General features: G+C 37.0%; 1 protein-coding gene and 1 long non-coding RNA gene across 2 annotated transcripts in view; both read right to left on the bottom strand.

Annotated features, from left to right (window-relative positions):
* LOC122523609 overlaps positions 1-9,916 on the bottom strand; it is a 39,024-nt gene extending 29,108 nt beyond the window's left edge. Inside the window, exon 1 of the long non-coding RNA XR_006305333.1 lies at positions 9,766-9,916. This is a non-coding gene — a long non-coding RNA (uncharacterized LOC122523609). The remainder of the gene's footprint in view (positions 1-9,765) is intronic.
* The window catches only part of LOC122523608 (Krueppel-like factor 6), a 233,038-nt gene that overhangs the window by 139,764 nt on the left and 70,614 nt on the right, over positions 1-22,660 (bottom strand). The window lies entirely within an intron of this gene.

Below are 22,660 nucleotides of genomic sequence, written 5' to 3'. Positions count from 1 at the left end.
GTTGAAAAACATTTCTTATACTTACCGTGTTACGAGACTAACTTTACATTAATAAAGAAGGAAACATTTGAAATGGCAGAACTTTGAAAACTATTCTTGGCTTGTTCATTTATTAAAATATCGAAAGTTTCATAAGGAAACGCAAATTCTACGAAGACTGATCTAAATACTAATGCGATAAGAATCTTAGCCTCGCGAAATCTCCTCGTCTCGGAAATCAATTCCGTCCGCAGTCGATTTGAATTTTTATTTCTCTCTTTACTCCCAATCGCTACGATACGCGTCGTTTCAATTTCTTTTTCTATCCAATCGATGCCATCCCCCATTCATCCCCCATTCATCCCCCGATTCCTCTTCCCCCCTCGCTTTATCTTTCTCACCGTGCCAAAATATATGTAGGCGAGAAACTAGACTCTGCGAGAGAACAGGATTGGAAGGGAAAGACGTAGTTAAAATTTATACAGGCGGCCGATTATAATGCGACATTTGCATGACAAAGTATCCTTGCCGAGTTGGTTCCTAAGGTAAGTGAATTGGCTCAAAAAGCGTAGCCATCGTTAAAATCTCATTGGAAAGCTCTATTTACCATTTTTATCGTTATCGTAGGGTTTCTTTGACAATCAAGATTTTCCGTTATCCTTCTCGATTCTGATGAAGGCGTCGTTAATGAACCTGTCGATTACTTTGTCTAGCGAAATTCTTTCCACGAAGTTAAGATCGTATGATATTTCTGAAAGAACGCGATAACTGATGTCAAACAACAAAAATATTACTACGAAAAACAAATTGTCAAACGAGCAATCCAATGCAATACTATTTTTTGGCATATCGTTGGGTTTAGCTATTAGTTTAACTAAAGTTAACACATTATTTTGATTGCATTAGTCGAATAGTACAATGGGAATAATTTTCGAATGAGCGAAGCAATTGTTAGATGAATAAAAAAATATTGTAAAGATATTTTCTCTTTGTGGCATCACCTTAAGAGTAAATTCTCGATATTCTTCGTTAGAAGAAAGATGGAAAAGAGAAAGATAGAAAGGAGTGAATACCGTGAGGTTTCCACACGGGTTATCGCGTAAAGAAAAGACACCAGGAGTAAAATCTCACAACGTCGCCTTGTTCTCTCTTCTCGAGTATGAACGAAACAATACCGGTAGTGTTCGATGCGAAAGTTTCACGATTCCCACTTCTCCTTCCCGTCCGACCCTTCACTGAACCCTCTTTCACTCAAGCGACTCCGCTAACGAAGACCAGAAACTCATGGAAATCACGCTATTTGTATGGTAAACGTGTGTGAACTTCATCCGCATACTACCAACGTTTCTCTTCCATCTATGTAAATGTGAATCGAGTCATTCTAACGAACACGATTCCAATCTCTATATGTGTCGTACAAAACGAAAGAAGATTTTAACTATCTTTAGGATTTCTTTACAAATTAACTTTTAACACTATATACTTATCCGAATCAGTCCTTACACATTTTTTATAATTCTTTTAAATTCTTCTCTAGCATATAACATTTAATTCAATTAAATTACATTTCTTTTAACTGAACGCGCGATAAAAATATTCTTGCTAGGAGAAAGATCAAATTACGTTACGTAGTTGACGTTGCATTGATCCACTTAAATGTACGACTAAGTTTGTATCACAGTAAATACTTTTTTGGGAAACGAAAAAAGATCCTTGATATACGAAAAAATTCAAGGCGAGCCTCAGCGAGAATAATTTTTATTCGTTTCGTCATCGGGACGTGAAACGGTGGTACGGGGGATTAAGAAAGTATGTTACAGGGCTCTTGAGAGATCGGCTGAACGTCTGGTAATGATCTTTAGAAGAATCTGTCGGGTTTGGGTTCCGATGATGTTAGACAGAACCGGTCGTATTCAACGCACGAGTAACTGGGAAATATTTTTTATCCTTTATTGCAGGTACAAATGGGAAAACTATTTCCAGTTACGAAATATACTTTGATTTAAAAACTCCTGTTTTATCAGCAACATAAGTTTCACGTGTTCTTATTCCAACATATAAAATATATTCTTATGTGTTGGCTTGCTACATTTACAAGTCATAAATTTTACGCTCGAAAAAACAGGAAACGTCCGTTCAATATTGATACACATACATAAACGTGTATGTATATTGAAAGCATCTCCGAAAATAACGAACACCTATGTACATAAAAGTTACGTGCATGTGAACGCAAACGAATTCGTCGAATTGGTGATGCGAGTGCATCTATGCATGCATCTACGTAGCCTGTTGCATCTTCCGAGAACGGAACAACCCAAGTACTCTAGGTCCTGTTACGTTCCTTGGATTTGCAATTTAAAACCACTTTCGATCACGCCTCGAAGAGGCACTCGTATTGAACAATATTCGTATGTAAGACTGGATACATGTATGTAAGCGTATATTATATGACTCATGGTCGGTGATGATCGTAACATTTCTCTTTAATTATTAATAACTTGGATAATTGTTCTGATACTTTTATCGATAAAACATGATAATACAAAATATAAAACAAATAAATCCACCTCCGTTTTTCATATGACGTTACTCTAAATTTTAAACTGGTCGATAGTGTATAATTTAACGAAAGAGAAAGATAAGAAAAAAACAAAAAAAGAGTTGGAAAGTGTTCGAAAAGGTTAAAGAAGTCGATGTCCCGTTGTGAACGTCGCGTAATGCGTCTCGATTGTAAATCCATGCTCGCGCGTTGCATCATTCATGTGGCCCGAGGGCGAGAGCACCATATTTGGTTTCGTCTCATCCAAACCTCTCTCTATCTCCATTTCTCTCTTTCTCTTTCTGTCTTTCTCTCTCTCGTTCATTCCCGACAGGGAGGGCTATTTGTTCATTAATCTTATAACGCAACTCCTCGCCTGCGAGAGCATGAATTACCAATGGGGTCGACATGAGCGCGTTGCTGTGTGTGTTCCCTTATCTCCAATCACAAATATACAGCCGAACTATTGCGATGTCATATTCGTCATCCGATCCGATCGCTTCTATATTACGATATATGTATATGTATATGCATTCATCTATGTATATACCTATGCTAAATTTTCATCAAATATAAATAGTTTCATTTTACTACGAAACCAAAAGTAGGATCAATGCTATTATTTTAAATGAGTACTTTAAATACATAGTTCAAATCAATTGTAATGCTTTATGAATTTTTCAATATTATCATCGTTACTACACGTATATCACTATTAAATAAAAAGAAATTAGGAAATATAAAGGGAAAGAGACATTAAAAGATCTTAATTCGTAGAACTTATCCTTAGGTCGAGATAATTGGATCTCAAGTTTACTTCCCTTCTTTTTTTATATATATATATATAAAAGGAACCTCGTAATCCGCAGCTGTGAACGAAGGTACACACTCAATTTTACTCGAGTAAAAAGATGTTGGGTTAAGCCGTTTGCTGGATAGGGAAGAGAGCGTGTTCCCCTTTTCTATCTCTTCATCTTTCTCTCTCTTATTCTATCTTCCTCTTTTTTTTATTTTTCCGTGTCCTCTCTTGGCTTTAAACTTGCATGTAATCTTACTGACGCGACTCGCGGACGGTACACACGGTTGACCCATTTCTGGTGGCCAAAAGAAGAATTACGAGAACATGACATTTATTAAAATTTCAAGCTAGTCGTTGGTGGTGCTCGGAAACGATGCGCGTTTTACCAGAGTCAAAACTGGAAAAGAAAACTTTACACGAGTAGGGTAAAGTATATATATATAACCTAGTATGAGTAATAAATACGATTCAAAACTTTTTCACCTTTCTTACATCTTATCGAGTGAACTCAAACGGATCATTTTAAGCTAATCAAAACTAATCGATTTTTGAATAGAAATAATAAATAATAATTCTGATAAATTTTGTCCAAACTTTTCACGGAACCCAATACTCTTGTACAACTGCTCAAACAAGTACTCTTATGTTTAACTAGCACGTACACGCGTACACCCATCAGTCTCTACACATTCATATACTTAAATAAAGAGACATACATAGGTGCATAAAACGAAGACGAGAGGAAGAAAGAAAAAGGAGAAGGGAACGATAAGAGACGACGACACTCGTACAGGTTGCGTGGCACACTTTACGGGACTTTCTTCGGCACAATGGGAAGTGTGCCTCGGTGAGAAACGAGGAGTAGGTATAGTAGGGTGAGAAGGGGGTAAGAGGGGACAAGAGGGAGGGGAAGGCTTGACAAGGACCCTTCACAATGGCGTAACGCGAAACGGTACGCGTCGGGCTGCTAAGTGCATTATGTTCTGGACGAAAGCTGCTATGAGACGCGAGGAGGGCTACAACTACAGGGGTAAGCTTGGGGTAAGGGTGGGGTAAGGGAAGAGGGTGTTGCGAGAACCCGAAGGGCTCCATAGAAACCTCTCTCTCTCTCTCTCTCTCTTTTTTTTGCGTTCTTTCATACCGCTCACGGTACAAGTGTAGTCAATGACTGCCTACGGGCCCATTCATGAAATTTATCGAGGTAATCGCTCGGTTACGCTTTTGCTCACGTGTATAAGAGAGAGAAAGTATACCTGGAGCAACAATGGCATTAGTGTGCGTACGAGACTACTACTAATACTACTACTGCTGAGACCCACGTGCCACAACAGCAACACCACTCTCGATCTTAAACGCACCACGATGATCCTCGTCCAAAAGAGGTATTACGTGTACTACCTTTACCTTTACCTTTTACATTTTACTCTATCTACATCAAAACCTCTCGAGATTCTTTCTCTCGCCCTTCGACAATGTTCAACTTACACCCTGTGCGCACTTATACGAGCTAACCCCTCTAACAAGAAAGTTCCAATATTTATCATACACACAGTTATCTTTTGTTTGAAATTCTTTTTGTGTTTTAAAGAAAATTTTCAAGCAACGTTTTTATAGTTTTATATACGTGCAGGACTGGACGTACTTTTGGGACATTTATCGATCCATCATAAGAAAGGAATTAGAAAAGAAAGGAAAGACTTGCGTTGACGGAGGTACTTCCTGTTTAGGCTATTAGGGTGGCCGGGAAAATGATACGAAAAGCAGAGATAATAAGAGAGAGAGAGAGAAAGAGCACACGTGCCATCTGTTAAATGACGTTTCGGAGGACGGAAGATTCGATCTATCTATCTATCGTTTGGCCAAAGTCAAAGTGACTCAACCATCTGCTTTTGCAGATGTCTCTCGTCCACCGAGGCTACGTTGAAAAAATGTTTGGTTTTCCCTCGAAAAGGGGCCTCTCTCTCCGGTACGGCAAATTTTTCTCGAGATATCGAAAGAGAGAAAGAAACAAAGAAAGAAAGAAAAAAGATAGAAAAAATAAAGCGAGAGCAAATAAATGAATCGTTTCGTGTCCTCCGGATGGCTAAAACGAGGGTGCTCAACGGAAGAAGTGGCTTTCGTTAACATTTCACTTCAATTTTCTTATTTATACGACACTTCTCTCTATCTGTACACGTGTGTGTGTGTGTGTTTGTGTGTGTTCGTGAGTCTATCTTTTTCTCTTTCCGAACCGTTGACCTTTTTCCAGTCAACTTTCCAGCAGGAGAGAAAGATATCTTTTTAATTATTTACAAGACTTCATCTTAAGCCTAGGTAATAACGGAACATTTGAAACAATAAACGCGTCCTACCTTTAGCTTCGATTTGGAAAAAGAAAATCCAGGTCGTTGCTGGTGTTGCAAAAATTCCTAGTGACCTTTTCTTTTCTCACGAAATGAGCAAACGTAAGTAAATAATTAGATCTTGAGTCGATCTTAAGAAAAAGAATCGATTCAATATATTTACACGGTGTCCCGTATTTCAGTATCTCGCTATAGGTTTCTACATTTATTTAATTCGATATAAGGTTTTCATTTCAGGCCACCGAAATTAAATTGAAAAAAATCTCATATATATATATATATATATATATATATATATATATATATATAGATTGATTAGTATAATATTTGTCTAGAATGATTAGATAAATGTTATTCTAGTCGAGTTGGTAGGGAAGGTTTGTTCGATCGTTAAATATTCGATAGGTAGAATGGAAGTGGCGGAGAGTTCGCGGGTTCCTCTCCGATCTCGTCTGCGTTCTCTCCTGGGCATCCCGTCGGACGAAATCACCGGAGCGCATTGAACCCTCGACAATGGAACTATCGCGAACGTTTGTTGATGCGCGCAACCCTTTCGTCGTGGCCTTTACGAATGCAGTACCGTACGTTGTTGGATGCCGAGCGTGTACTTGCACGCGGTGCGTATGCTTTTCGCATGAGAAAACAATCCAGCTCCAAGCGGGGACCTAAAGAGAGCGAATCACTGAAATACAGACAACAATGCAGAGGGAGAGAAGGAAAGAGAGAGAGAGAGAAAATGGATGTTCGATCGATACGAGTATCCTTTAATAATTATTTTTAAATCTCTATATTGAAATCGTAACAATTTCTTTCTTTGGGATTTCATACGTTTTACTATTTTATCATTTATTATTAAAAAAACTGGTCATTCTAATTAAGTAAGTTTCGCCATGAATTCGGTCAATATTTCTAATCATTTATAGTTTATTCATCCGATTAGAAGTATTTGTATATATTGAACGGTTGTCTCGTTTTGTTAATTTCGCGTGCTAGAGCAGGGAGAGATGGAAATGAGTTGTCCTTCGGTGTCACTCATACGTGACGCCGGTTTTCCATAAAAATCGAGCTGTCGAGCGTTAGTGGTATATACGTGACGCAGAAAAGCAACTGCATTTAATATTTACCCACAGAATCCCGTTATGTTTTCGACGTAATCTCACCAGTTTTTGTCACATTCGTGGAATATTTTGTCGCATTGCGAGTTCGTTTTCCACGTTGCTATCGGCCCGTTATTTCCAAGCATAATGCAAATGGAAATATTTAAAGCGAGGGAGATAGTTGTATACCTGCATAATTGCTTCGAGTAATCAATTTTACTTGTTGAGCTGACCTTATTATTTTGAAAAAAAGTATACAAATTTTATATTCACCGTTAAACTTTTTCATCTATCCAATAAAAGTGTCCCATATTAAAAATGGTCCATTTATCGATATATGATAAATATAAATCATTTGAAAATAGAATGATCTAAGTATTTATCACATTTTCTTGATATTACGTTCTTTCGACATTTAACATCCGTGACCTCGGTGTGCTCGAAGCTCAGCGTAAGGGTTAATTGCCGTGGGTTATGCATTAATATCGTTCGATCGATGACACGGTTATCCACTTTTATGACTCTAGGTCACGAGATGCGGGCACGCTTCTATTACATTGTTACCATCTGCCTTTGATGACGTGAGAATTGTCATCGAAGTACATAAAAATAGTTTGGTCAAATAAGGTAAGAAGCGCTTCATCGATCGATTTTCAAACTCTACTCGATTGTTCTCGATTCTATATTTAACACATTTCTACAAACCTATCCTACAAATAATTATAAAACAAAATGAATATTCGAGGTATCACATAAATTATAGAAACTTAATATTTTAATTTAAGGAGAGAACATTTTCATAAACGTTAGACAACAATGATTATGTTTTAAAATAAGAGCACGACGTTTTGTTTAAATTACCGGGAACGTACTAAAAATAAATTCTGTGTTTAACTTAGCTCTACGATTACACGATGAGAGATCGTCAACGAAAGATCAACCGAGAATAAGCAGACATCTTTTTAACCTCTCACGTTATGCAAGCAAATTTATGATAATTAAAATCTCCAAGTCACATTACTATGATAATTATAAGGATAATAATAGCGGTGATGATGTTCAATGACTTCCTTATAGCAGTTCGCGTATTTTCAAATAATCTTTGCAAAGTGATGTTAATCGTCGTCTACATAAACGTAGGATTCATAATAATGAAATGTTGAATTGTAAATTTTTCTCTCCGTCTCTAAGCGATTACAACTTCTTTCCTTTTTATTATTCTACTTCACATTCTATTTTATTCGTCATATAAAAAAAATTTTCTACTGAAACAAGTACGTTAAAATTTTAATAGCATACCCGAAAAAGCTCGCGATGATTAAATAATTCGAGGCATATTTTTGATTGAAAAGAACGTACATACTTATGCGATTATAAAGTAATATACATAAATAAAATACGAATTTGTATAAATTAAATTCATTGAAAATATAAATAATATATATCTTTTGGCAAAATATATATATTTAATCTTGAGCAAAATTTATAATTCGACACGAGCTTTTCAGGCAACCCGTTCATTTAAATCATCGTTCATTTAATAACCGTTCATTTAAATCACATTACATCTAATTAACTCAACACCCTAATTTAATTAAATAAAATTGAATAGGACCTATTATATTTTATAATGAAATATTATAGGATCAAAGTCGATATTGAATTTAAACGAATATCTAAGTTACCTCGGTTTCCATTTGATTCACGCTGATTTGGCTCGAGTCGTTTCTAATTATAAAGGAAGACGTAGAACTTAAGGACGAGTGAAACGAGAGAAAGGCACAAGAGTATACAGGAGATGCTTAAAGGGGGAAAAGAGAAGAAGAAAGGGTCGGGAAGGGAAGGGATGAGGGAAAGAGGGGAAGAGCTAAGAGAAGCAAGTATCGTGTGACGGAAGCTTCGCGGGCTTTCACGTAGCGTCTTCTCCTTCGTCTCGATGAATCCTCATGCACTTCTTACATTAGACTATGTGCGTAAAATACCTAAGATGTAAGACGAAGAAGAGACTAAAGAGTTAGTATTCGTGGAATATACATAAAGAGATGGTACGAAGGTAGGTAGTATAACGAGGTCAGGTTGCCAACGACGTTGTGCCACGTTTTCCTACGAAAAGCCTTTTAGTCTTTTACCAAGGAACCTTTTGGTCTCTTTCTGAAAATCCTCGGAGCGTGTCATAAAAGAAAGTAGATAGATGGAAACATAATGTTAATACTTTTAAAAGCTTTTTTCTTTCTTCATTATTATTGCGAATTATTAAAGATGTTGTATCGATTGCTGTGATATTATTACTACAAGTTAAATTCGATAAATTTGTCTCCGAACGAAAAGATTTCTTCTTCGAAAATTTCTCTCTCCCTCCCTTTCCTCTCTCTCTCTCTCTCTCTCGTTCTTTCTCCTTGAAAATTCAGTTAAATTCCAACTAAATGAGCCCGGATCTTTCCGTTTACTTCCTAGAGTTTCACCGAATCGAAAACCACCGGCTATAGTTATACGAAAATGCGTTAATTTGAAACGGGGAATATAGAATTTGAAGATTCAAGAGAAAGATGTAAACGAGGAGGAATATATATATACGAACGAAGGATGAAAGTAAGGAAGGAAGGAAACGGAAAAGAGAGTAGGGGTCTCTACCCACCCGACACCTCCACCTAAACTCAACCCCAATACCACCCAACCCTACCCTTACAATTAGTGGGAGTTGATGGTAAGGAGAACAGCAAGTTTTCGCGAAACACCAAGAAAGAGAGAGAGAAAGAGAGAGAGAGAATCTCGCGTTAACCGTACTTGCCAATAGCAGTAGGAGGCGAAATTTCGAGGCGCGTTAAGGAGGGCGTTAAGATATTAAATCCGAGAGCTTCGTCGGCTTCGGGTTCCCAACTAATTATGGAGTTGAGTGCAACCTTAGACCGACTCTCTTCACTCCTCTCTCTCTCTCTCTCTCTCTTCCAGTTCCATCGTCTTCCACGTAGACTCCTCTTTCCCATCTCTCCTGACACCCCCACGTACCTCGTACCCCCTTACTCCCCACCTTCTAGTACCCCGACAGCAATTGATTTAAGACTTCACCGGCAGCTGTGTGGATGCGAAATTGGACGGGAAATTTGCCTTGCCTACGTCTCCCTCTCTTTCTTCTCGTAGAGTGACGGGGGTGGGTGGTTGAAACGAGTCCGTGCTCTCGAGACGATACCTTCGATACGATACGAGACGAGATCGGGTTCTCCCTAGCATTTTAATCCACATCCCCATGTTGGATAGAAGTCGTGTTCTTTCGCAAGAAAAATTGCCTTTGGAGTCTTACCTGTAACAGAGAGAACAAGATTTCGTTTAAAGATCGCAATAGCTGATATCATCGTATCGGAGATTAAATGTGTTCTAAAGAGAAGAGCCATTGGGGAAAGAGGGAAAGGTGGGATAGAGGGGTGGGGGATCCGAGTAACGTGCTATTCGATATCGAAAAGAGGAAAAGCATTCTATATCTACCTATCTCTCTTTTCCTTGAACGATGGAAACACTGTGACGGCTTCATCGACGAAGAAATCCTGACTTTGCCGAATCGACCGAACTTAATAGCTCCTACGACCTAAGTAACAGTTTCCTGCTTCTCCGAGTAGAAGCGGAGCTATTCATTTACAACCTACTTATCCATTGTCACTGAAATTGCACACGGGGGTTATTGACCTTGTTCATTTGTCTGTCCGCTGACGATACCTTTTCGGTGAGCTAACTTTACTTCTAATGAGAACGGATTTGAAATACGATGTCAGATCGTTTCGAATAAAAATAATATTTTGAAATCATACGCGGTACGAATTTTTGCAAAGAAACGTTCTAAAGATCAACGTTGCAGTACGCGAAATAATCAGAACCGATTCTAAAAACGTTTGCTCGTTCCTGTGTTTTCCTAGGTCAGTAGATATTTCTAGAATGTTCCTTCGATTTTTCATCTCTACGCGATTCTGCGTCTTCGTCGTCGTCTTAGTCCTAGTCCTTGTAAAAATATGGAGGCGGGTTGGAAAGGTCGGCCAAGATGGTACACCATAATTTCTAGAAGATCCCCTTTGAATAATAAGATTCTTCGAAAGCTAATAAAGTTTGCTCTCTATTTTTCCTCCTTCTTTCTTTTTCTCTTTTCTTTTCTCAAAGTTATTTTACTTTTATCTTCTAACATTCTACTGTTTTATTTTATATACATGTATCTTTTATTTTCTATTTAAGATACTTGAAGAAATGTATTATAAATTTCATGAAAATAATAAATATAATAATTACAAAATATAACTCTGTTCTATATAAGAGAAACGTATTACGCCAAATGAAGAATTAAAAAAAGGACTGTAATACTAAAACGATATGAGAAACGAATGAAACTAGCAATCTTGCTGTAATACCTCTGTCGAAATTCGTGCAATTTTTTAGCGTTGATCCAAAAATGTCTCCCACGCGTATAACCGTGAAACGTTGTGTATAGCCGCTATAAATATTAATCCTATAATTGGCCTACATGGTGATTTACGCGACTCATAAATGTGCCTTTGCCGTTATTTACAGTGTCATTGTGCGCACACGTGAGTCATGCGAGTTTTGTACGATTTGTAAAACGATCGTAGATACTAGACCAAGTGATACCTACGAGACAAATTTTTGTCTACAGTTTAAGAACGAAATGTTGATCGTAAAACCTTTCCATTCTCTATCTTTAAACTTAGAAACTGTCGATGTAATTTAAAGTAAAAAGCGATTGGTAAAAAGCAAGTATTTTCGAGAATTCCAACGCCGAAAATCGTAAATACTTGCTAATCGAGGAAAATTTAGCGTCCACGCGCTGGTCGTTTCATTTCCTTTCGCCATTTTTCTCTTTTCTTCGTCCGATTCGCAATTAAGATTCTAAGCTTCCAATAGGAGAAAAATAAAACTGAAATAAAATAAAATAAAAATCTGGGAAATCGTAAAAACGTGGTTAATCGATGAAAATTTGGTATCACGCGCGAATCGTTCCATTTTCTTTGGCAATTTTTCTCCTTACTTCCCGTTCGATTCGTTTCTGAGCTTTTGACAAGAAAGAACAAAAATATCGGGGTATAAAATAAAAATAAAAATAAAAATAAAAATAAAAGTAGAATTTGAAATTTTACGCGGCAAGGTAACGATTCTTTTCTTCGAAATCGTACCGATTCCCCTCCTTCCTTTTATTTCACTCTTCAAGTTTAAGGGAAAAAAACTTGACGATCGTTTGCTCTTTTCGAGAAAGGTCCAAGAAGAATACCAATGGAGGAATTTTAGAAAATTACACAAAGCTGTTTCGAAGGGACGGGATTTCGCTCTTTTTATTTTACGTCCTCGTCTTATTCGAAAGCTCACTCTTTGAAAAGTATAGCGTTTCCAACAGGTTTTATAGCAAGTCATCTGCGACCATACAATTTTAATGCCAAATATATTTAAAGATTTAAGTATTATTTATAAAAAAAAAAAAGAAAACAAATCTATTGTGAACTAAAATTATGAAAATAACTTTTAAGTTGGAAAAATTGCTGAAATATTTTTAAATTTTAGACCAAGAGAAAAGAAATTAATTTTAACTGAACTTTCAAGAATTTCAAAGTTAAAATATGCTATGCATTTTTCGGGAAGCCAAAAAAATTCGTACGAAATTATTAATAATATTAAAATCCAAAAGATTTCCTATGAGATTTTTTGTTTGTGAATCGGTAAAAACTTTTCTTGCAATCAAAAACATACACTAACACGAAAAAGACCTTAAAAATCGAATAAAGTTGAATGGAAGTTAAATGTGTTTACATGCAATGTGTTAATTTATTAGTACTCGAGTTTATGCAATTAGGATTTTGTAATACTGAGTAAAAAATATTACTTCTTGATGAAAAGAGAGAAAAAAAAATAATGAAAAATGGAGAGAGAGAATAGGAAATTGCAAATTCCAACGATTAAAAGAAAATTAGCGTGGGATAATATCGCTTATTAATCGAACTTATGCGATGCAACGGCGAGGAGCTCATTCCAATTGAAATTACTCGTTCCGTAACCTAGTTTTCACGATCGCTTCACGAGTTTATTATCTAACACAAAGTTTGTTTTCTTTCTACCATTTCATTCGCTGTTTTTAATTCGCTCGAGATCGCAATGCATGTTTATACATACGTGTATGTTTTTTTACATTTATTGGTAATAGGTATATAATGTACTTTTCTTGTACGCTAACGTTGATTTACGAGAGCACGATGCTGATGACGAATAAACGTATCTACACTAATGCACGAAGCTTTTTTTTTTCTTCCGTGGGAATATTCTCGCATCTATTGTCACATTGTTGTCTATGCAATAAAGAAATCGATATCAGCTATTACTACTACTATTTTTGTTTTTACCGTATGTTCATTTGAAGTAAACTTTTTAACGAAGATTTGTAATATTTTCTATATATTTATCGGATTACAACGAGTATTATATTAAATTTTATTTCGCGTGAATTTCATTTGAAAAGATGTTACTCTTGAGAATATAGGACAGAAAGATCTTCATACCATTACACGAACTATCACTCCATTTAGTCGCTTTTCCGATCTAAAATATTTATCAACGTTAAACGTACGTTAAGCATACTTCTAACCGAGACTTGAACCCGCTTGAGATTTCCACGGCTCGAGTGTAGCAGGAAGGAATTCCTTTCGCCGATTAAAGTGAGAGAGAAAGAGAAAGAGAAAGATTGGAAGAGGGGGCAGGACACGCTTTGCTGTCGCGACTTTTACGACTGGAAACACGATCGCGGGTACTAACGGCGTTTAGAAGTCGTAAACGACTTGATGGACGAGCGTGGATAAAGGGTAGTACCAAGCATTACCATGTAATATTTATTAATCCCCACTATGGATCTGGAATGCATGCAACAAAGGTCCCATCACCTTTACACTATTGCGTGAGCATAGCCAATCCTCAATGGAAATCCTTCCAGATATTTATAAACACGTATGACGAAAGCTTTCAAATTATATATTACAACATTTATTTGAACTAAATATTTTTCAACTTTCAAGCATCATTTTTTCTTTATATATTGGCAAAATGTTTAGAAGTCGTAAACGGTTCGATGGATAAGGGTAGATTAATGGTAATGGAGGGTAGTACCGTGTAATAATTATTTATTCCGCACCACGTATCTGGAATGCATACAACAGTGGTTTCATCACTTTTATATGATTGCGTGAGCATAGCCGATCCTCCATGGAAATTATTACAGATATTTATAGCGCAAATAACGTTATCTCGAAAATAGTGCATTACGATGAAGTAGAACAACAAGCGTAATATTTAATTTTCAAAAGAATTATTCCAATAGCTGTAAGATATTCAGCAAATACGTGGAAAATCGTCTCAGGTTGCTGGTTTGCTCGAGTGCAAAGGGTTAATAAATATTTAATCAAAATGACTATCAATAAGAATGCATGTTACTCATCGGATAATCCGATAATTATCGTTTCTATTTTTATAACCAACTACTTTCCTAGCAATACATTCTATTAGTTTAAACAAGGATGAGATGTACATTCTTTTTCAATTATCGTAATTACATTTGTCTTTTCTATTTGTAGATTATACTATCGTAAATAACCCGAAGAAACCGAAGATTATAATAATGACGGTGGGTGTCATTAAAATCGTTTTAATGTATTATTCATTAATCATAAAAATCAATTACAACGATCAAATCGATCATCGATGTAATAATAAATTTATTTTCATTCTCACGACAAAGAGTAACCTCGTGCATACGATTACACTTGATCCTTTTTCACACGTTCCACTATCGTTCGCAATAACGTTGTTGCTCTAATTACGCGTACATATATATATATATATATATACATAGTATCGTAATATAATGCGACTTTGCACTTTAATTACGCAAGATCAAACGTCCTCTTTGTAAATACGCAACTTAATATCATAATTAATTAATTGTATTTATGCATACATGTAATAACGTCATTTATAAAATACCATCTCATTATTAAACAAAATTTTGAGTGTCATAAAGCACGTGAGAATAAAATTGTTAACATAGAAAACATCTAGCAAAAGTGATAAAGAATCTTGCAAATGAGTCAACGAAAAATAGAATGAGAATAACAATGCACAAAGAAATTAACAAAAAAAAAGAAAAAACGCGCACGTAAAAAAAATACACGTACAAGGTGTTCCAAAAGCTAGTTGTGCTAGCTGTGAAAATACAAAGAATATACAGACTAGTTTTGCTAGTAAACGAATAAAATTAATATCAAAGAAATAAAGAAAGAGAATTGTGGGTGAGTCGACGATAACGAAAGAACATGATTACACGAATGCGTATAATTAGCTTATCGACGAAGGAAATGTATATGTGCACATTCTTTCGGAATGACATGTTTAAAAACATATTAACAAGCTTCTATATTTCATCTATAGTATCATGTGATATCACTGAATCACGCCATTCGTAATAATAAGAACATTATAAATAAGAGGAAAAGAGAGAGTGATGGAAAGGAAGTGGGAGAGAGGAGAGAGGAGAGAAAGAGTCGTATATCTCGTCTCTTTTCTACGAGTTTACGTAATACAACGACACAAGGAACCTCGGAAATAGTAGATGTCACGCGTGCGTGTGTGTGTCTGTATCTAGATGCATAGCAGCTTGAGAGTTGCGTCGTCTGTACTCCCACGCACGTTACTTCTGCTTTCCTCTAACTTCGTACCTCCTCACCCACCTGTCTCGACGTCTGTCTCCTTTCAAAACGTAAATATATATATAGATATATTCCCAGTATATTTCGTCGTATTCTCGACGACGTAAGGATTTGCGTTTCCATCTACTGTATGAAAAGGGGAAGAACGTAATTTCATAATGTCTACCAACAAAGTAGACGTTTGTCTCTTTCCTATCTTATTATATATTTTTTTTTATTTATTCCATTTTTTCCGGATAAGCAGAAAAAATAAATAAAATAAAATAAACTAAGTGAAAAAGAGGTTTCATAAAATAATAAAGCTAAAAAAATATTGTCATATTAATCTACGTAATTTATTATTGCGTATTCGCGAGTTAATGTTTTTCTTTTGCATTTTACTTTATTTTTTTTCCAAATGAGTATAGAAAAAATATTTGAAAATTCAAACAATGAAGAAATAATCTTTAACAGAATGACGATAATCAAAATACGCGAGAGTAAAGAAAGAAAGATAATCAAATTGCATGCAATCTGTGATTATTTTTTGTAGATAAGAAGCATCGCGATTAGGAAGGTACTTTTTAAGAAACATTTAATCTCATCAATGGGACCCGATTACTTATACGTCGTGATGCGTGCGGTCCCCTACGCATTCCAGTGTTTCTTTATACACCCACGCATTTGGAGACTCGCCTACGAACACGAGACTTAAGTTACTTTTCATCTTTTCGCGTTTCTTCAAACAAATATTCACATTGGTTACGTAAGAAAAATATCTGCGAGCGAATAATTACTTATTTGAATTTTTCCTTAATGTTACCAAATGTTATCAATTGCGAAGAGAAATATCTAAAATCCGTTATTTTAAATATACTGGGACAGTATTAATAATAATTAAAATGAAACTACGAAGAAAAACACAATCAAGCTAAACTCGTCAAGAAGGAATTAATAAATAAGTCAAACTAATTTTACTCGTTTATTCTTTCGCAGTATAATCGCGCTATTCATTTTTAAAAAGATCGAAGTAAGTTTCGAGAGAAAAAAGGGTCGAGAAGTGAAAGGGTAAAGGGTGCGAGGAAAAGTTAATGGGTAAAGAAAAAAAAAGGAAAGAAAGAGAGTGGATATACAGAAAGCACATTCGAGCAGCCGCCGCCGCCGACGACGTTGGAAGGTCGCTTTTTACCGGAAATTACGAAATGGCGTTACTTTCCATGCTTCCGTTGACGTAACGCAAATACTAGTCTCGTCGACGTCGTGCCCATTTCCTTGAATTAGAAAGAGACGGCTTTTTTCGCATCACCCCTCGCGTATCGCGAAAAAAATGACGAGGAAAAGTATCATATGAAGCTGAAACCCATGAAACGAATCAAAAATATCCTATCGTACAACTTCGTAGAAGATTTAAAAACATCGTATTACATATTTGTGGTCTTAAATCTTTAAAAATTGATTTGAAAAAGGTACCGAATTGTATACTTAATAAATCAGCAAAAACAGTCGGAAACAACTGAACGCAAGTGACCCTATTAAATAGCTCATAATAATAAAATAAGTTTAAATTATATAAAGTTCTCGTGTAACGCATTACTAAACAACGGCACAAACGCATGCGTTCGTAAAATAACAATATGCTATAGAGAAATATATAGAAAGAGATAGAGATAGTAAGAGAAGCGGCCAAGAGCCCGGAGCTAATAGCCTTAACGGCAACGGCGGTTAGTAAATAGCTAAGGATATTGACCGCCTTCAACGTATACGACCAATCCGATAAGTACGTCGTAAAGCGGTTAACGAGCATCGCCGTAGGCCGAGCACCGATTCATCGCTAATTACTAATGCACCCCCGCGCATCTTATCCGATCTAGGATGACGTCGAACGACGACGAAAACGACGACGAAAACGACGACGAAAACGACCACGACAACGATGGTAATGATGATGATGACGACGACGACGACGACGACGACGATGATGAGGATGATCAAAACGAGACGAATTACGAGCTAGTCTCTAAGTATTTTCAGATTCACGATCGATAAGTTACCTTAAATTAAGATTATCGATTAATAGTGATGTCTTGATTCATTCTTTAATTGCTTTATCTAGAACTGTGTATGTGCCGCGCGATCAAAAATAAATTAAATAATATAAATATCAACAATAATATGATTTCAATGTTTAACAGTTTAAATAAAGTTAAATTTAATAAATGCAGTAACCTGATACGCTAATAATAGTATGAGAAGAAGAATATACACGCACATGTCTATATATGGATAAAACATATCCAATCGCTCGCGTAATCGATCGGAAAACTGAACGTTTATATATCCTACATATGTATATATGTGTATACACGGAGTACGTTATGATTAAAAAAACAAATCCATCAAACGAGCGAAATGACTCGTTATATATTTACAATAACGCTCAAGTTTTCATAAATAACAAAGTAAACACTCGCGGATAGTTTTTAACATTTTTTCCCCCGAACATTGGCGATGAAAAAAAGAAAGAAAAACAATGCTATGCTATTAAATCGAAATATTAGATTGCACGGAAAATGTCGAAATGCATTTTGTGCTCAAATCGACGTAGGAACTTTCTGGCCAACAAATGCACACACCCCTCTAGGTTTCCCAAAAAGTTTTGACCGATTTAAAGAAAAAACTGTAATAAAGATAAAAAAATATTTATCGGTAGGAGGTTCGCAGGCGATCCTAAAAAATACAAAAATTCGTTAGACGACTGTTAATGCATAAGAAAAATGCGGAAGAGCTTAAATTAAGGTGAAGTATCGTATTACCAAAGTCGTCGACCGGTGTGCGGTTAGCGAATATCACAAGTGGGGTGAAGGACCGCCCTTTATGTCGATGATTCCTGCTCTCTTCCGACCAACCTCCCAAAGCCTCCCCCTAATTCACTCCCCCCCCACCCTCTTTCCGTTCACCTCGAACCCTCTTTATGCACTTTCAACACACATCGACCACTGTGGCCTGTCGTTCGGCCGCTCGGTTTCATCCCACCCTCTCCTCCCGCCCCTCTTTCCCCTTTTATGGCGCATAACCGTGGCCATTTTGAGCGGCCCGGCAAGTAATTCAATTTATAATTGAGCGAAAACCGCGATAGCGAATGAGTATAAGCGAGAGAAAGAGAAAGAGAGAGAGAGAGAGAGAAAAAGAGGGAAAGAGGGAGAGAGAGAGATAGGCAGAGGGAAAGAGAGAGAGAACGGTGCCGTCGTGTCTAGCCGGTGAAACAGTCTGTGTTGGCTCGACTTCGTACGGGTCATTAGTACGTCGGCATATCGACCGACGTTTTCATCCTCGGCTCATCCCCCCCTCCCGTACTCCTTCATCGTAACCCTTAGAATACTAACCCCACGCTGCCAGCTCGTACTCCTACTAGCTATCTCTTCCTCTCTCTTTCTTTTTCTCTCTTTCACTCATGCTTGCCCAGTCATTAGGAAATACTTCCAAAGTCCATCTATTCACTGGCCTAGAACTGTACTCTATCTCTCTTCTTCGTTTCCCCACTCTTCTCTTCCTTCTTTCGACCTTCCTGGCCTACTCTCCCTTTCGCCCACGGGAACGTGCCACGTTCAACAGCATACCGTGATTTTATCTCTCTCTCTCTCTCTCTCTCTCTCTCTCTCTCTTTCTCATTCTTTCTTTCTCCCGCTAAGAGAAAAAGCACTCTCCCGATTGACTTCTTTCGTTACGCTTTGCCGCGAAGGCCAACGTAGCCACCCTCTCCTCCCTCGCCCCTACACTTTCTTTATATATATATATATATATATGTCTGTCTCTCTTTTGCTTTCTTTCCTCTTTCTTTCTCATTCCTGTTCCCTTAGCTGGATCACTGTGAAAAGGGACTACGGAAAATAGGTCGACGATACTGCGGGAAAGGTCATTGGCTTGCATACGCACGCTCGAGTAAAACGATACTTTCCACCTGAAAGAATATATATATACATATATGTAGATATATTCTTTCCTTTTTTATTTATTTTGCTGTCGAACTTTTTCGTCAAATTTTATTTTTTCAATAAAAATTATTTTATCGGTACTTCCTACTAGAACAAATTTTACGCGTACTTACTAACAATCATCGATGCGGTATATAAATAAAATTTAATGGTAAAATTTACTCGCGAGAGATCGATAAAAGTTCCCTTCGACTATTCCCGTATTCGATTTCTGGTACACTTATCTGCAATTTGTCGCATTACGAAAAAAAAAATCGATTTAAAATATAATTAAGATTGTTAGATAAATAATCAAGAAGAAAGCAATACCGAGATGAGTGATATAAGTTTAAACGTTAAGAAGAAATTGATTCTTAAGAACTAACATTTTTCTCTTTCTAACTATTCTATTCTCCTTACTTCGAGCAATGAATCAAAGCCGAACGAGCATTATCGTGATCGTATTGTCCGCGCAATAGAATTTAAACCGAGAACTCTCTCCTTTCTACTGGCACAGGACGAACTTTGTACACACTGCTCGGATATCCTTGCTACCTCGCTTGCTTCTGTCTCTTTCCCTCTCTCTCCCTCTCTCTCCCTCGTTCTTTCATTCTCCGATTCTCCGGAGCTCACCACCTCCAACTCACCCCCTTACACCCGCACTCTTCGTGTAACTCCTCGCTTCCTCCCTGTAGCCCCCACTTCCCCACCTAACCCACCCTTTTACCTCTTCGCACCGTATCCATGGAAACCCTTAGGAAAGCCGAAAGCTTCGAGATAGGAAAAGGACCAAGGCTGCGTGAGGAGAAGCAATGTACTCTACGTAGAGAGAGGGAGAGAGAGAGAGAGGGAGAGAGAAACCGTTGGAGGCTTCGAGAGGGAAACTTTGTAGACACGACGTTTCCTGGTGGAAAGGGCTGCTACTGTGCTGCTGCTGCTACTACTAGTACTGCTGCTAGTGCATTGGTGCTGGTAATGCAACTGCACCTTCGCGAACGAATGGTCCGATAAAAAGCACCGGCGAATGAGAGAATGAAGAAAGAATCCTTGCTTCTGGTTGGACAACCTACTGCAAATTTCACGATGTATTCCTCGACCAATACTAGTAAATGCATGTTACGTGTATGTGAGCTCAAACTTTAAGCAGGTAATGTATGCGCGCGTGTGTACACGTATTTGAGTACTAAGGTTAGGTGTACACTACCGATTGCTAAATCATGTAAAAAGACTGTAAATCGTAGAAAGGAAATAAAACGAGCACGTTTATATAGTTTGAACTATAGGAGAAATCTCCCATCTGATTTTCCAAAGCTTTTAACGTAGAGAAAGAAAGAAAGAAAGCGAGACACCGTTGTTAGCGATTACAGGAGAATAAATATTGAAATAATTCCTCGAAAGGCTTTGTTTTTCATCGGTATACATGCATCATATTCTCCGTTTACAGTGCATTAGGTATACTCATTCCTAGTCTGTTTTCTACTTGCAACAACCGTACTCTACTTTTTTCATATTTTTAATGGCTTAGTATAAATAAAGTCAAATGATAAGTCTATACAGTTGAAAGTGCACTTTTATCTTCTAAGAAAATAACCTTAACTTTTCCCCTCGTTATTTTTCTATAGCTTTAATATAAATACATATATATATGCGTGTATACAGCGAAGAGGAAGTAGTTTACTTTCGGATTTAATGAAAACACTTTTGTCGCTTTGACGAAGGAAAACGATCGAGAGTTTGACAGTTACAGCGTGCCCTTCGAACTTACCTACATATGTATTACCTTAGTTGCTACGACGAGGAGTAACAAGTTTTCCAGCGATCGAGAATTTCACTTCTATTGGATCCGGTGATCCATCGCTTTTCCGATAAATCGTTTTGCGATCGCCCTTCGAGTGGATCGTCTATCTTCGCGATGCGAGTTTCCGACGCCTTCCCTACTTCCAATATACCTATGTGTATGCTTGCGAGTGTGTATATGTTTATAGCTGTTACCTACAAGAATTTCAAACAATTTTTTACTTCCTAGTTTTATATAGTACAGTGCAACGCGTAGGATAGTATAGTAAGATGCAGTACAATGCACTACAGTGTAATGCACTATAGTGTAATATAGTGCAGTTCAGCGTAGTGTTTTATAGATTGGTATAAATCAGTTTAAGATAGTACTGTGCACGTGTGTTTGTTGCGTAACTTGTACTTGCACGAGCTTCAAGCGCCTTTTCTACTTCCTATGCATTAATTCGTGCTTATGTGTATTGATGTGTGTGCGCGAGAGCGCGGATGTGTGACTGTTACTAACACATTTAGGAAAAACGATACGCGAGTTTTACGCTTCAGACGAGAGTGTTCGCGAAAATCGCATTAATTTCGTAGCTAGTTTAAACGAACGATGCGAACGAACGGATCGTCTCTCTTTCGTTTTAACGAAAAATCGTCTGGACGTTTCATTAGATTTTTACTTCGTTACGAAGCTGCATCAATTTTTTAACGGTATAAAAAGGAACGAACAAAAAAGGCAAAGAACGAGGAAAAAGAAAGAAAAGGTTGGGAGAGTATAGCCTGATTAATTTCTAATTTATCGATGCGCGAAGGTGCCATGTCTAATTAAAAGTACCTGCAGAGTTCGAGAAAGTAGATATATTACGTTTTTCTATAGTAATCTCCCTATCGGACGAGTTATACGTTCGATTTTTATACTTGAATTATCAAAATGACTGATTAAATTAATAAGTCTCTATTATTTAAATTTTGTTAATGATACACAAGGGCAACGAATTTTACAAATTTTTATTATTAACTTTGTTATTAACCAACTCGCGTAGTTATATCTTCATCCAATTACATATTTTCCCAAATGGAATACTGTCACCACCATGCCGAGAAAACGTCACATTCAATTTGAAATCCTTTTAGTTGAAAAGGCTTTCTTTGCCTAACTTAAGACAAACAAAATATCTTTTTCAAGATAAAAGCTTTTACAAACCATCTTTCTCTCTCTCTCTCTCTCTCTCTCTCTCATTCTTATTTATTGCATTCTCATAGTAGAAGATTACAGTGAGCAGGTATTCAGGAACATCATCTGGGTGGAACAGACGCACTGTCTTTTCTACCTTTTCTAAAGATAGTTCGCGATGCTATCCACGCCCTAATGCGGTCCTATCAGTCCTCTAGCAATCCACCCTTTCCCTCTTTCTCTCTCAACCTTATCTCTACCAT

The sequence above is a fragment of the Polistes fuscatus genome, unplaced genomic scaffold (genome assembly GCF_010416935.1).
Source record: "Polistes fuscatus isolate 324 unplaced genomic scaffold, CU_Pfus_HIC Scaffold6, whole genome shotgun sequence".
NCBI lineage: Eukaryota > Metazoa > Arthropoda > Insecta > Hymenoptera > Vespidae > Polistes > Polistes fuscatus.
Note: the sequence above shows the minus strand (reverse complement) of the source record. Positions and strands in the feature narration are given on the sequence as shown.